Source organism: Petaurus breviceps, unplaced genomic scaffold (genome assembly GCF_028583685.1).
Source record: "Petaurus breviceps papuanus isolate PSGF00001 unplaced genomic scaffold, PetGlider_PUasm1.0 80, whole genome shotgun sequence".
Classification (NCBI taxonomy): domain Eukaryota; kingdom Metazoa; phylum Chordata; class Mammalia; order Diprotodontia; family Petauridae; genus Petaurus; species Petaurus breviceps.
Genome location: NW_027186540.1, coordinates 20,270,053 through 20,285,921, shown reverse-complemented (window position 1 = coordinate 20,285,921; position 15,869 = coordinate 20,270,053). Strand labels below are relative to the sequence as shown.

The 15,869-nt window shown below is 35.6% G+C and overlaps 1 protein-coding gene across 3 annotated transcripts in view; it reads left to right on the top strand.

Moving 5' to 3' along the window:
* Positions 1-15,869, top strand: part of LOC138176035 (lysine-specific demethylase RSBN1L-like) — an 86,411-nt gene that overhangs the window by 39,942 nt on the left and 30,600 nt on the right. The window lies entirely within an intron of this gene.

Genomic DNA, 15,869 nt, shown 5'->3' with positions numbered 1-15,869 from the left:
TTTTTCACTTTGTTGTACTGAGGTAAATTCTTTTATCAGCTTTGAAAAGAGCTGTTTAAGTTGACTCAACAAACATTTATCAGCTGCCAACTGAGTGCATGGTATCATGTCGAGTGATGAGGATACAAAAATGAAATAGACCTTGTGTTTGAGGAGCTTACATTATGTTCGAAGATTTCAGTCTATAAATCAAGGTAACTTAAAGAGGGATTTGGAAGGCTGAGTATAAGCTTGAAGGTGAAGATGGTAACACTAGAGCTGTGCCTTAAAGAAATATAAGATTTATAAAAATTGAGGATTAGAAAGATGCACATTCCAGGCAAGGGATATTACTTGTGTGACTGTGGGAGATTCAGTGAAAAATTTAGGGAATAATTTGGCTGGAATATAGAGTATGTGAAGGGGAGTAATAGGAAATAAGATTATAAAGGTGAATTAGAAGAAGATTGTGGAAGTTCTATAAGGTTTTCTTCTAGAAATAAACCTCTTGGAGTTGGGGTGATAACACGGTCATTCTTGTGATTTGAGATTATTTTTTTTTTTAAAGCAATTGGGGTTAACTTGCTCAAGGTTACACGGCCAGTTATTATTTCTGGGTGTGGTGCTGAGTATCTGAGCCCAGATTTGATCCAGGTCATCCTGACACTGGAGCCGGTGCTCTTACTCACTGAGCCACCTGGCCGCCCCAAGAAAGTATTTTTTTTTTTTAAGCAATCGGGGTTAAGTAACTTGCTCAAGGTTACACGGCCAGTTATTTCTGGGTGTGGTGCTGAGTGTCTGAGCCCAGGATTCGATCTCCAGGTCATCCCAACACTGGAGCCGGTGCTCTTACTCGCTGAGCCACCTGGCCGCCCCAATTTGAGATTATTTTGCAACTGGGAGGATAGACGTAGAGAGTATAGATTAGCAACAAGGAAACCAAGTAAGAGGCTATTACAAGAGTCCAGGTGAGAGGGAAACTAAGACTATGGGTAAATGAATGGAAAGTGATGTGAAAGATGTTACAGAAATTATATTGACAAAACTTGGCAGTTGATTAGAGGGTTGAGAAAAAGGAAAGAGTTAGTTGACTCCCAAGTTACAAACCTGGGTTACAAGAAGGGTGGTGGTGGATCCAACAGAGATGGAGAACTTTGGGGAGGAGTAAGATAATGAGGGTTTTTTGGACAAGTTGAATTGGAATTTGATGGGTTATCCAGATTGAGATGGTTATCCAGCAGATAGCTGACAGTTCAGGAAAGAGATTAGAACTGGGTATGTAAGTTATCTTCATAGAGAAAATAATTTGGATCCATAAGAGTGATTGAAATCACTAAGGGAGAGTATATAAAGAAAGAAGAGAAGAGGGCCCAGGACAGAACCTTGATATATGATGACCTAAAAGAGGAGAATGAGAAAGAGCAAGTGGAACAGATAGAAGGACCAGTGGGGATTGGTGTCACAGAAGCCAAGAAAGGAAAATATTTTTTAGGAAGGGTGACCTTGTCAGAAAGAGTAAAATGATCAAGGAGGATGACTACTTAGAAAGGGCCCTCAGATTTATCAGTTGAGAGATCATTGGTTACCCTTCTTTGAAAGGGTATTTCCAGTGGAATATTAAAATCTGAAACTAGATAGATTCTAAGTGAGTAAATGGTGAGTAAGTAGAGACATCAAGTATGGAGATTCTTAGGAGTTTGGCAGTGAAAAGGAAGAGAAGTTTCAGGAGATGGTCACATCAAATTTTTTTTGAGGATGGGGAAGATTAGTTAGCACTAAGGAGACAGTGAATAGGGAGAAAATGACAAGGAAAAATGGGACTAATTTCCTGAAGAAATGGAATTTAGGAATTACTTCTTCTGTAGAGCAAAGGACAAGGGCATAGGTGAAAAGGTAAAGGGTATTAGAAGTATGGAGTATTTAAAGGATAAGGGAGAGTGCCATGGATGACCTCAAGAGTTCTTGGTAAAATAGGAGATCTCGTCAAATTCGGAAATAATAAGGTGTGAACCTGAAAGAGAAGGGCAGTTTGGAATGGGGTGGAGGTAGGGTAGGAAGCAGAGAGAGAATTTAAGATTACATAATATGAATTTGTAGTGGTCTCAGTTGCCTAAATGTACAGTAGTTGAACAGTAGAAATTGGATCCCAGCAGCTGAGATTTTTTTTTCCTTGAGAACATAGGAATAAAAATATTAGCATAGTGAATCAGTTACAAAAAGTTTTGCATATAAGCTGTTTTCATATTCCTATGGATGAACTGGTTGCTAAAGTTCCAACAACCTATAATCTTGTATGATACAGTAATCTTTACTTCTATTTGAATAATAATCATGCTGTATAAAGGAATCCAAAGCTACAGTCTACAAAGTAGAATTTACCTTTCAACTTCCTTTCCCATCTCAAACATTAAAAAATTCAGTCCTCCTTTCTCCTATCAATTTGAGTTTAGGAGTGGGGAAGACAACTCATGCAGAGCCATTTAACAAAAGTTAAAGAAATTGGTTACCCTCCCTATTAGATCCCCTCACATCCACAACCATCCCTTCCTGAAAAGTTAGTGCCTGGTATGTCTTTCTTTAATCTGTCTTAACTTTTGAGTAAATTTTTATATTGGGAAAGAAATTCAGAAAGTGGATTTTTAAAAATATTGAAGATAAATTCATGTTATTCTTTCAGGTAACAGGTTTATTTCTTTTGACACTTCATGGGTACTGATAAAGATATGATAAATAAAGGGAATAAATATAAAATTGAAAAATGTGCTAGAAACTGTCTATACAAAGACAGACATAATTGTCTAAACCTTCATTTTATCTCAGATTGGAAGGAGATACAGTCTTGTGTATACATACACACACTCAGCCCTTACTTCCTCCTCCCTGCCTTCTCCCCTTACCTGAGCTGTGCCTTAAAAGAGAGGATAGTTAGTAAAAACAGAACATTTTAATGTCCTCTGGCATTCTGATCTTTTGATGCTCTCCTGTGTTTTGCATTTAGTGTATAATGGTTAATTTTGTAATTTGCCTCACCTCAGATAGTGCTCACCTTTCTTCTCTTTCTTCTTGGCCACTGGGAAAGGCCACAAAAAAGTTACACCCTCACAGCTTTGTCTTGAGTCACAGAAAGCTCAGTTTGAATACCAGTTAGAGAGATAATGTCCTTAGGTATTTATCAAGGACTGTGGAATTTGAATTCCCAGAATGTCAGATTCATATTTGAATAAAAGTGAAGTACAGCCTTGTTTATCCCTGTAAATACTTTGCAGTAGGGCTTTGTTCTTTATAACTTTGGAATTGGGATGTCTTCCCTTTAAATATTTTTTATCTTTATCCTTTTGAACTTCCATTTTTCTTCTTCTGCAGTAAATATTGGTACATAATTCTCTTTTAAAACTACTTTAAAGTCTCTTTACAGTAATAGGTTTACTTAAGATCATTGTGAACAACATGAAATAATTATTGATCTCCTTTATTTCTCCCTCTGAGGAGAACTTTTGGGTTGACCTGATTAGCTGTACCTACTTTTTCTTCCACTTTCATTAATAGTAAGAATGGTAATGTGGATATAACTCTTCTAATAGTGGACACACTTGAGCAAGGACCATACATTAAGAGTACCCATTTTTAAATTTTAAAAGAACTATTTAGAATCTTAGAATCCTCTGATTATTTCTTATTCATTTTACCAAGTGGGGAGAGCTCCAGAAGATCCAGGGTCATTGCTCTTTTTGTCTGTTTCATTGGCCACATTTTAAGTGAGAGTCCAGTCTTCTGATGATGAGATTTTCTATGTAGGTAAATTTGTCCTTGGACAATGAATATATAGTATATTTTTAGGCCTTTTCCTACCATAGTTTGTGTTCTGCTGATAAAGCCTTTGAAAACAAGACCTAGGGTCATCCCCAAGCCACAATAAGGATCAAAAATAGGAGTTTTGTGGTGATGGCTAGAAATTCACATGTTTGATTTCCACTAACTTCTGAATTTCCTTTTGAGTAATTTTAAGTGAATAAAATAAAATGATAGCTAGAGGGACCTTAAAAAGACTCAGCCAAACATTTCTATCTCTTCCCCTTTTCATAGAGGAAGAATCTGAAACCCAGAGAGAGGTGAAGTGACTTGCCCAAGGTCATCCAGATAAATAGAAGATGTTGCTTTTAAAGCTGAGGTCCTCTGACTACAAGCTAGTATTTTTTGTTATTCCTTACTATCTCTTTGGCACCATGGTGCTCTTGAGTCAAGCAATTGGAAATACAAGTTCATACAAGTTAATGTGTCCTTGAAAATAATCTTTGAAGAAGCCTTTTTAGAGATTTGTCATTTAACATCAAGTGAACTTCTGATTTACATTAAATATAAGCACATCAAGTATGGAAGTACCAGGCAAAGTAACCACAGAGGAACCAAAGCCTCCAGATGACCCTTAACAGTTTTAATATGTGGTAAAAGTTGTATTTATATATATTTTTTTCACAAGCATTTTATAGATATGCGTGATAGAGTATGAGGCAGTGGAAGGCTGGTATATGACAGAACAAATCTACAAAGATACTGGTCCTGTGATTTCAATAATATAAATAATTCCTAGGAGAGGAAACTCCCTCTTACAGAACTAATCTTTCTGAAGCTTTGCTGTAATTTAAAGTCTTTTGAGAGCTCAAGTTAAATAATTTGCTGAGGGAGGTTACCAGCAATTGTGTATTAAAGGGCAGCTCCTGGCTTTATGGCTGGCTCTGTCCACAATATCATAACTTCTTTTAAGGACTGTGCCTTAAAGGAGAGAAAATAGGAAAAAGTTCAGAGAAGAACCGAACAATCAAAATAGGACCCTACTTCTAAAGAAGCTGGAATTAAGCACAAGAGAATCTATTTACTAGTCAGGAATGGAATGTATTAATAAAGGATGAAAATTTAAATTTCATCCCAATTAAACAAAGCTTTACTATTTCGAAATTCTCAAGAGTCTTAGAAGACTAATGAGACTAATAAACAGCTTTATTGTAGTAATCACAGGTAGTATGCTGTAGTACAGCTCTGGACTTGGTGTCAGGAAGACTTGTCACTTAATCTCTCTCTGCCTCATTTTCTTCATATGTGAAATGTGGATAATAGTAACACTTGTCTTACAAAGTTGTTGTGAGTATCAAAATGAGATAATGTATCAAAAGTGCTTTGAAAATTTTAAAGCACTATATAAATGTCTGCTGTTATTATTAGTAAATTGTAGCAGTAGCAGTAGCATACTGTGCTTCTTTTGATGTATCCCAAGGGGTTATGTTCATTTTTTTTTTTGCCTGCTGCAGTGTCACATTATTGACTTCTGTTGATCTTACCCTCTACTTTAAAAAACAAACAAAAACAAAGGTCATTTTCACTTAAAACAGTCTAGCTAAGCACTACTCAGTGTCACACTTATGAAGTTGGTGCCTTGAACTCAAGTATAAAACCTTATATTTATCTCCGTTAGATTTTGCTTCCCATTCTAAGCTGTTGATTTTTGGATCCTGACTCTGTCATCTTGTATATTAGTTATCTCTCCCAAATTTGTGTCATCTGCAGATTTGATAATGCATGTCAGGTGTTCACACAAATGGTTGATAAAAAGTGTTAAATGGAACAGGATCAAGGATAGATCTCTGAGGTCCTCTATGAGAAACATCCTTCCAAATTGACATGGACCAATATTTTATGAGTGTTCCTTGGATCCAGCCTTTCATTAGTTCTGTTTTCACCTAATGATTTTATCTCCATGGCCAGATCTTTCCATTTTGTCCAAAAGGATACCATAAAAAACTTAGATGCCTCAGTGAACTAGAGATGTATTTTGTTTATGGAATTTCCCAACTTTAGCAGTCTATCTCTGTCAGAAAAGAAAATGAAACAGTTTTGAATACATTATGAATAAAAAGCTTTTACCCAAGTAAAATCCACTGCGAAATGGTAGAGTAGGAAAAAATACTTGTACCAAATATCACACAGATAAGTCTGATATCCTGAATTAACAGGGAATTAACCCACGTGTGTAACATCAAGATCCATTCCTCAATCAACATGAACAAGTAAGTAGTTGTAAAAAACAACCAAACCAAACCTTCACATTATAAAAGACTAAATGAAAACATGATCCAGATCACTAATAGAAATGCAAGATAAAGCAACTGGTTTCATCTCATACTACCGTGTTTCCCCGATAATAAGACCTATCCCGAAAATAAGCCCTCCCCTTACTGTGTAAGATTCCTCTAAAATAAGCCCTCCCCCGAAAATAAGCCCTATTGAGATTGCTACTGTAGTGAAGGTGATCCCCTGCGCTACACGCTATATTACGGTACCCTCTGTATGCACCTTCCCCCCCGTGAAACGCAAGCCGCTCCGAGCTGCATCCAATCAGAGCTGCAGCAGTGAGCCCGTCATCCTGTTCTTCCCCAGTGATTTGCTTATTGAATAAAGGTACATTTTTTTGTTCACATTTACCTGTTTATTAAAATTGCTGTCAATGTTCATTAAAATAAGCCCTCCCCTGAAAATAAGCCCTCTGGTGTTTTTCTGTCCAAAAAAAAAAAATGATAAGACAGTGTCTTATTATCGGGGAAACACGGTATGTAAATTTGGCAAAAGTGACAAAAGTTAGAAGCAGTGTTTTTAAAACCTGAAGTAGGAAAAGAGACGCTATTTTTTAGTCAGGAATAGAGTACATTAATAAAGGTAGAAATTTTCAGTTTAATCTGGTGAAGTTGTGAGAAGACAGACATAGCACTGCACTCCAATGAATTGTTGTGGGTAGAGATGTAGATCTAGTTATTTTGGATTTCAGTTTGGAATTCTGCAAGAAAAATGACTGAATTGACTCCTGGTGGCACAATTTCATCCACCAATGCAAATCAGAACCAGTTTGTGATAAGTCATAGGGTGTTGCCAAGGCACACAAATGTCAAGTGATTTGCCCAGGGTCTCTCAGCTAGTAAATGTCAAAAGATAGGATTTGAACTCAGCTCTTCCTGACTTCCAAGTCTAGCACTCTATTCACTATGTCGTATTGCCTCTTTCTTTAATAAAACACTATAGAATTTGATCTGGAAATCCATCTAAACTTGAGATAAGGAACTCTATTTGATTAGCTTTTTAAGTTCTGTTAGATTTTTAGGGCCTCCATTTGGGAAATAAAAATTTCATTGATGCTTTTATGTTTATATTACAATAATTTTTGGACACTTTCTAACTCCAATTTAAACCCTTCTTTGTAACAGAGTCAGTCAAGCAGAAACATCCCATACAGTGACTCTGTCTGCGTGTTCATTATCCATCTATCCAGCTGTCTGTCTCTTTATCTTACATTTTGCTTCTAGTAGTCCTTTGCCTCTCTGCCATGAAGCAAGAGATACATTTCATTATCTGTTCTCATCTTTGGTTTTTCAGTTATTCAGAATGTATAGTTGACTTTCACTTATTTTTTCATTTACATTGTTGTAACAGTTGTGTTTTATCTTTTTAAAAAATCTGTTTATTTTGCTCTTCATCAGTGATGCAGACTAATATTTGTCTTTCAGCACAGTTTTTCAGCCATTCTCCATTTGATAGTTATCCACTTTATTTTCATTTTTTTTTGCTACTACAAAGAATATTACTATGAATATACACATACATATATATTGGCAGGTCACCATTAAGATGAAATAATATGCTCTTAACAGTTTGGAGAGTTGATAGTTTTTTCTTTTGACCATAATTCCTCATTTTCCTTTTTCTTTTTAATTAGCTGTTATTTTTTCTTTCTCCTGACTTAAGACTCTTTAAGAAGCTGAAGGTAGTTAAATGATTGAATAGTAACATGTTGGTTTCCCTATGTTGTTTTTCTTATTATAAATCCAGTGTTGGAAGGAACCTTAGAACCCATCTAGCTGAATTTGTATTTAAGCAAAAAATCTCCTCTATAATATTGTAATAAGTGTTTATGTAGTCTTAGAACCACAACAGTGGGAGGTTTATTTATTACCTCTACAAGTAGCTCATTCCATTCTTATATAGCATAGTTTGTAAATTTTTCCTTATATGGAGATGAAATCTTCAACTTCAAGCCATTATTCTAGTTTTGCCCTCCGAGGCCAAACAAAACAAGTGTAACCCTTCTTCTCTATAACGGTTATTCAGATATCTTGAAGATAGCTGTATCATGTGTCACTCTAAGACAGGGGTTCTTATCAATTATCCACTTAGCCCCATATGGATAGATTTCATGGGGAGTTTGTTAACTTGGATAGAGAAAAAAATAAGGTGTTTTTAGATATTAGAAACTAGATACTAGATAAGAGGTTCATGACACATAAAAAGGATGAGGACCCTGCTCTAAGACTTACCTAGATGGAACATCTTAATCTTCTTCAATTGACATGGTATAGTTTCAGATCTCACCATCCTGACCATCCTTCTGTGAATAAACTCTACCTTTTCAGTGTCTTCCCTAAGGTGTGGTATTCAGAGTTGACCTAATTGGTAGAAATTATAGGAGGAATTTAACTTCTCATTTTGAGTACTGTGTTTCTGTTAATGAAACCTAAAGATCATATTATATTTTTTGGCTGCCATGTCACAGTATTGATTTGTAGGGAAATATAGTCCCTTAAATGAATGTATTTGTTGGGTATCTTGCAAATCTAATGAAAAGGGCTTTTAAGCCAAAAGACTCAGTAATAGAGAAGACTGGTTATGTGTCTCCAGAGTTAAATACTGTAGGGAGTAGCTTCATTGATGAAAGCACAGCAATTGAGATACCCTGTTTGTCTGGAATTCTTCTTCACCTTCCATTTTCTTATTTTTTCTTGGAGCTGGAACCCTATCCCTATCTCCTTCCCATTTTACCCCTGAATTGAACAGAAAAGAAAAAGCCCTTGGTTTTTTTGCTTTTTGGAGGAGGGAAGGACAGTTGGGGTTAAGTGACTTGCTTAAGGTCCCACACCTAGTAAGTGTCTGAGGCAGAATTTGAACTCAGGTCCTCCTGACTCTAGGGCCGGTGCTCTATTCACTGTGCCACCTAGCTGCCCCTACAAAGCCCTCGTTACAAATATACACATTCAGACAAAACAGATTCCTTGCCTTTGGTAGTGTCCTAAAATATATGTCCCATTCTACATCTTAAATCTACTACCTCTCCGTCAGTAGGTGGGTAGCCTTCTTTGTTGTTGATTCTCTGGATCTGTTGTTCATTGAGTTGTTTGTCTTTACAGGGTCATTGTTATTAAATAAATTGTTTTCCAGGTTCTGCTCACTTCATTCTCCATCAATTCATAGAAAACCTCACAAGTTTCTCTGAACTCCCCTTCCTCATTTCTTATGATACAGCAATACTCTGTTACATTATATAACAAATTTGTTCACAAGACTGTTAATTTGTAGTTCTTTGCCACTATAAAAATAGACGCTATAAATATTTTTGTCCATGTTGGTCCTTTTCTTCTTTGACTTCTTTAGGGTATAGTCCTAGTAGTAGTGTCATTCAGTCAAAGGGCTTACAGAGTTTAGTGATTTGGGAACTATAGTTCCAGATTTCATTTAACAGCTATATATCATTTCACAACTTTCCCAACAGTGCATTATTTTGCCTTTTCCCTACTCCACACCCTTCAACATTTATTTTCCCTTTTGTGTTGCCTACCAGTTTAATTGGTTTTAACTGGAACCTCAGAGCTTCTTTGATTTGCATTTCTGTAATTATTATTAGTGATTTGGTACATTTTTTTTTTACATAGTTCTTGGTAGCTTGTATTTCTTCCTTTGAAAACTGCCTCTATGTACCCTTTAACCATTTCTCTATGAAGGGATGGTTGTTATTGTTATAAATTTGACTCAGTTCCCTATGTATCTTGGAAATGAGTCCTTTATTAGAGAAACATGCTGCAAGGATTTTTTCTCCAGTAAAATGTTTCCCTTCTAATTTTAACAATATCACTTTTATTTGTGTAAAGATATAATTTTTATACTGAGTTATTCATTTTATCTTTTATCTGTGCCTTATTTGGTCTTGAATTCTGCTTTACATAATTCTGAAAGGTAGTTTCTTCCTTGTTTCTTTGTTTTATGTCTAGGTTTTACCCTTTATGTCTAAGTCATATTTATTTGGATTATATCTTGGTATATGGTGTGAGATGTGTCTAATTAGATGAATTTTTCCTAATAGACAAAAAGGTAAAGGGACTTGATGAATGCTTTTCCACTTTGTGAGTTATCAAGGAGAGACAATTAAGTGTTCCTTTAAAAAAATGAGAGAAAGCCTACTTTGTAAAATAAAGAAGGAAAAAAGGTCCCACTCAGACGGAAATGATTATTGTGTCAGGTAGCTGGAACATAGATGAGTGAGATGAGAGGAGTCAAAGAGAACAAGGATCAGTGAACCCTTGGAGCTAAAAACAGACATAAGACCCTCTCTGACTCCTGGGGAGATTAACCCTGGGATAAAGAAACAGTTCATCTTTTAAGAAGTAGTACATGTTAAGTGAGTCAAACATATACCTCCACTCAGATCCCAGTAGAAACAATCCAGAACCTTTTGCCAGAGGTCTTCTCTGGGAAAAGCAAGACACTCAGCCTCCACCTCCCATGGCCACTGACACTGCTTTTTCCTCAGCCCTTGCAAGTGACCCTTGTGGAGGAAGAACTTGCCAGCACTCAACTACTTATTATCACCCAGTATGCCTTAATACTGTCAAATGGTTGAACATCAGAAATGATACGGTTTTATCATTGGAAATGAAACCAAAGAAGATACGTTACTATGTGCCTTGCTATTGCATCTTAAACATCACTAGACTTTTCCAAATGTCTTTGTAGATGAAAAATAATTTATGTGTTTCCCCTTATGAGCTACTTGAGAGCAGAAACTGTTTTTTTTCTTTGTAATCAGATGAGAGATCATCATCTTATTTATCCCGTATATACCTTGCTTTGTAAATATTTGTTTACATGTTGTCTTCCTAATTAGACTGTAAACTCCTCCGGGGCATGGACTGTTATTTTTTGCCTCTTTTTTGTATCTCTAGCACTTAGCACAGTGCCACAGTTCCTGACATAGTAAGCATTAAATAAATGTTGGTTTTTGATTGATTACTAAAGCAGATCTCTAAGATGTGACTAAGAATCTTCAAGTCTTGTCAAGCCAGATATTTGCTACTTCACACTTCTGGTGATTCCCATGAGCAGAAATGAGAAGATCTGGAAAAAAATTCCTAAAGAGTATGAAGCCTTACTGGTCATTTAACTACTTGGAGTCTCAGTTTCTTTAGCTGTAAGATGAGACAATAATAGCTTAGGGTTTAAATGAAATCATGTATGCAAATCTTCCTCTAAGAGGGCTTAGAGAAGAAAGCAGATTTAGTGAGGTTGTCTTTGCCCAGAAATATGAAATGACTAGCCCAGAATCACATAGGCATTAGGCGTCAGAGGCTAGACTCGAACCCAAGTCTTTCTTACTCTGAAGTCAATTCTTTATACATTATGCCATACCAACCTGCTCGACCTCCTTACATAAGAATCTTGAATCAACACTGTTTTTACACATGTTTTATACATTTTGTGTGTAAAGTTTTTGAGGGCCTAAGTCATACTGCTGGCTTTTTTGGATGATGTCTCCTGTGAATTTGCTTTTGATTGCTTTTCTACCTCCTCCCTATGGTATCTAGCTTAGCAAGCAAAACATACATCAGCAGTCTTCTTCCTCTTCCTCTTTTTACATTTAACTTGTCTTGAATGGACTTACAAGGCTCCATAAAAACACACTGTTGTTTTTTGTTTTGTTTTTTTAAACTAATTTGTTTGTTTACTTTTAGGTTACAGGATTCAATTCCACAGTTCTTTGAGTTTCACATTTTGTCCCCCTCCCTCCCCTCTCCCCCATGGAGGCATATAGTTAAGTATAGGATCTGTAAATACTTTCACATTATACATTAGTCAGGTTATAAAGACGGATTGTATCAGATGGAATGAAAAATGGTAAAGAGGACATAAAACCAAACAAGAAAAGGAAAAAGATCAGGTATTTTGCTTCCATCTGGATATAAGCTCAGTTCTTTCTAGTTCTTTCTCTGCATACACACATTTCTCTCCATCATGAATCTTTTGGGATTGACTTATATCACTGCATTGCTGAGAAGAGTCCAGTCTGTCAAAGTTGGTCATCACACATATGTTGTGTCTGTAATTGTGTAAAAATTTCTCCTGGTTCTACTCTTCTCACTCAGCATCAGTTCGTATAAGCCTCTCCAGGTAAATATGAAGACTGTCTGCTCCTCGTTTCTTATAGCACAATAATATTCCATAACATGTATATACCACAACTTGTTCAGCCAATCCCCAATTGATGGCACCCCCTTAATTTCCAATTCTTTGCCACCACAAAAATAGCTGCTATAAACATTTTTGTACATATGGATCTTCCTCCCACTTCTATGATCTCTTTGGGATATAACCCTAGGACTGGTATTACTGGGTGAAAGGAGATGAAAGTATTTATAGCCCTTTGGGCATAATTCCAGATTGCTCTCCAGAAAGGCTGGATCAGTTCACAACTCTACCAGCAATGCATTAGTGTTCCAATTTGTCCACATCCTCTCCAGCATTTGTCATTTTCCTGTTTTGTCATCTTAGTCAATCTGACTGGTGAGATGTGGTACCTCAGAGTTGTTTTGATTTGCATTTCTCTAATCAATAGTGATTTAGAGCATTTCTTCATGTGCTTATAGATATCTTTAATTTCTTTCTCTGAAAATTGCCTCTTCATATCCTTTGACCATTTATCAATTGGGGAATGACTTGTATTCTTATAAATTTGACTCAGTTCTCTGTATATTTTAGAAATGAGTCATTTGTCAGAGACATTGGTTGTAAAGATCCTTTCCCAATTTCCCACCTCCCTCTTAATCTTGGTTACATTGGCTTTGTTTGTACAGAAGCTTTTCAATTCCATGTAGTCAAAATTATTCATTTTACATTTTATGATGTTCTCTAATTCTTGTTTAGTCATAAAGTCTTTCCCTCTCCACAAGTCTGATAGGTAAACAAAACTATTCCTTGTTTTACGAGATTGCTTACAGTATCAACCTTTATACCTACCGTGTTTCCCCGAATTAAAGACCTATCCCGAAAATAAGCTCTATTGAGATTGCTACTGTAGTGAAGGTGATCCCCTGCGCTACACGCTACATTACGGTACCCTTTGTATGCACCGTCCCCCCCCCCTGTGAAACGCACGCCACGCTCCGAGCTGTGTCCAATCAGAGCTGCAGCAGTGAGCGCATCATCCTGTTCTTCCCCAGTGATTTGCTTATTGAATAAAGGTACATTTTTTTGTTCACATTTACCTGTGTACTAAAATTGCTGTCAATGTTCATTAAAATAAGCCCTCCCCTGAAAATAAGCCTCTGGTGTTTTTCTGTCCAAAAAAATAATAAGACAGTGTCTTGTTATCGGGGAAACACGGTAGATCATGAACCCATTTAGACTTGATTTTGGTATATGGTGTTAGATAATGGTCTATGCCCAGTTTCTGCCATACTATATTCCAGTTTTCCCAGCAGTTTTTGTCAAATAGTGAGTTCTTATACCAAAAACCAGGGTCTGGGGGTTTACCAAACAATGGATTACTATAGTCATTGACTTCTGAATCTCGTGTGCCTAATCTATTCCATTGATCCACTCCTCTATTCCTCAGCCAGTACCAAGTAGTTTTATAATACAGATTGAAATCTGGTATAGCTAGTCTACCTTCCCTAGCATTTCTTTTCATTAATTCCCTTGATATTCTGGACCATTTATTCTTCCAAATGAATTTTGTTACTATTTTTTCTAGCTCTATAAAGTAGTTTTTTGGTAAATTAATTGGTATGGCACTAAATATATAATTTAATTTAGGTAAAATTGTCATTTTTATTATATTAGCTCTACCCAGCCACGAGCAATTGATATTTTTCCAATTAATTAGATCTGACTTTATTTGTGTGAGAAGTGTTTTGTAGTTGTGGTCATATAGGTCCTGCATTTGTTTTGGCAGGTAGATTCCCAAATATTTTATAATGTCTACAATAACTTTAAATGGGATTTCTCTTGCTGTTGAATTTCATTGGAAATATATAGGAATACCAAGGATTTATGTGGGTTTATTTTATATCCTGCAACTTTTCCAAATTTATTTATTGTCTCAAGTAGTTTTTTACTTGATTCTGTAGGATTCTCTAAGTATATCATCATATCATCTGCAAAGAGTGATAGCTTGGTCTCTTCTTTGCCTAATTTGATTCCTTTGATTTCTTTTTGTTCTCTAATTGCTACTGCTAACATTTCTAGTACCAGATTGAATAAGAGGGGCGATAGTGGACACACTTGTTTCACCCCTGATCTTATGGGAAATGCTTCTGGTTTCTCCCCATTACATATAATACTTGCTGATGGCTTTAAATAGATGCTACTTATTATTTTAAGGAAGGCTCCATTTATTCCTATACTTTCTAATGTTTTTAATAGGAATGGATGTTGTATTTTGTCAAAAGCCTTTTCTGCATCTATTGAGATGATCATGTGGTTTCTACTCGTTATATTGTTGATATGATCAATTATACTGATGGTTTTCCTAATATTAAACCATCCTTGCATTCCTGGAATAAATCCTACCTGATCAAAGTGTATTATTCTTGAAATAAGTTGCTCTAGTCTTTTTGCTAGTATTTTATTTAGAATTTTTGCATCTATATTCATGAGGGAGATTGGTGTATAATTTTCTTTCTCTGTTTTATCTCTTCCTCATTTAGGTATCAGTACCATATTTGTGTCATAAAAAGAATTTGGTAGGACTCCTTCACTAATTTTCCCAAATAGTTTGTAGAGTATTGGAATCAATTGTTCTTTAAATGTTTGATAGAATTTACTAGCAAATCCATCTGGCCCTGGAGATTTTTTCCCAGGGAGTTGACTGATGATTTGTTCAATTTCTTTTTCTGAGATGGGGTTATTTAAGTAATTTAATTCCTCTTCAGTTAATCTGGGCAACTTGTATTTTTGCAAATATTCATCCATTTCCCTAAGATTGTCAAATTTATGTGTATACAATTGGGAAAAATAATTCCTAATTATTGTTTTGATTTCCTCTTCATTGGAGGTAGATTCACCCTTTTCATTTTTGATACTCATAATTTGGTTTTCTTCTTTCTTTTTTTTTTTTATCATATTGACTAAGGGTCTATCAATTTTGTTGGTTTTTTTTTTTCATAAAACCAGCTCTTAGTTTTATTTATTAATTCAATAGTTTTCTTAATTTCAATTTTATTAATCTCTCCTTTGGTTTTCAATATTTCTAATTTAGTATTTAATTGGGGATTTTGAATTTGTTCCTTTTCTCGGTTTTTCAATTGCATGCCCAATTCGTTGACCTCCCTTTTCTCTAATTTAATCATGTATGCACTCAGGGACATAAAACTTCCCCTAAGAACTGCCTTTAATGTATCCCGCAAATTTTGGTATGGTGTCTCATTTTTATTATTCTCTTGAATGAAATTACTGATTGTTTCTATAATTTCTTGTTTGACCCATTCATTCTTTAGTATTAAATTGTTTAATTTCAATTAGTTTTTAGTCTGTCTTTCCATGGCCCTTTATTGTATATAATTTTTATTGCATCATGATCTGAAAAGGATGCATTTAATATTTCTGCCTTACTGCATAGAATTGTGAGGTTTTTATGCCCTAGAATGTGGTCAATTTTTGAGTATGTGCTATGAACCGCTGAGAAGAAAGTATATTCCTTTTTATCCCCATTCAGTTTTCTTCGGAGATCTGTCATATATTTCCTCTCTAAAATCCTGTTCACCTCCTTAACTTCTTTCTTGTTTATTTTGAGGTTAGATTTATCAAGT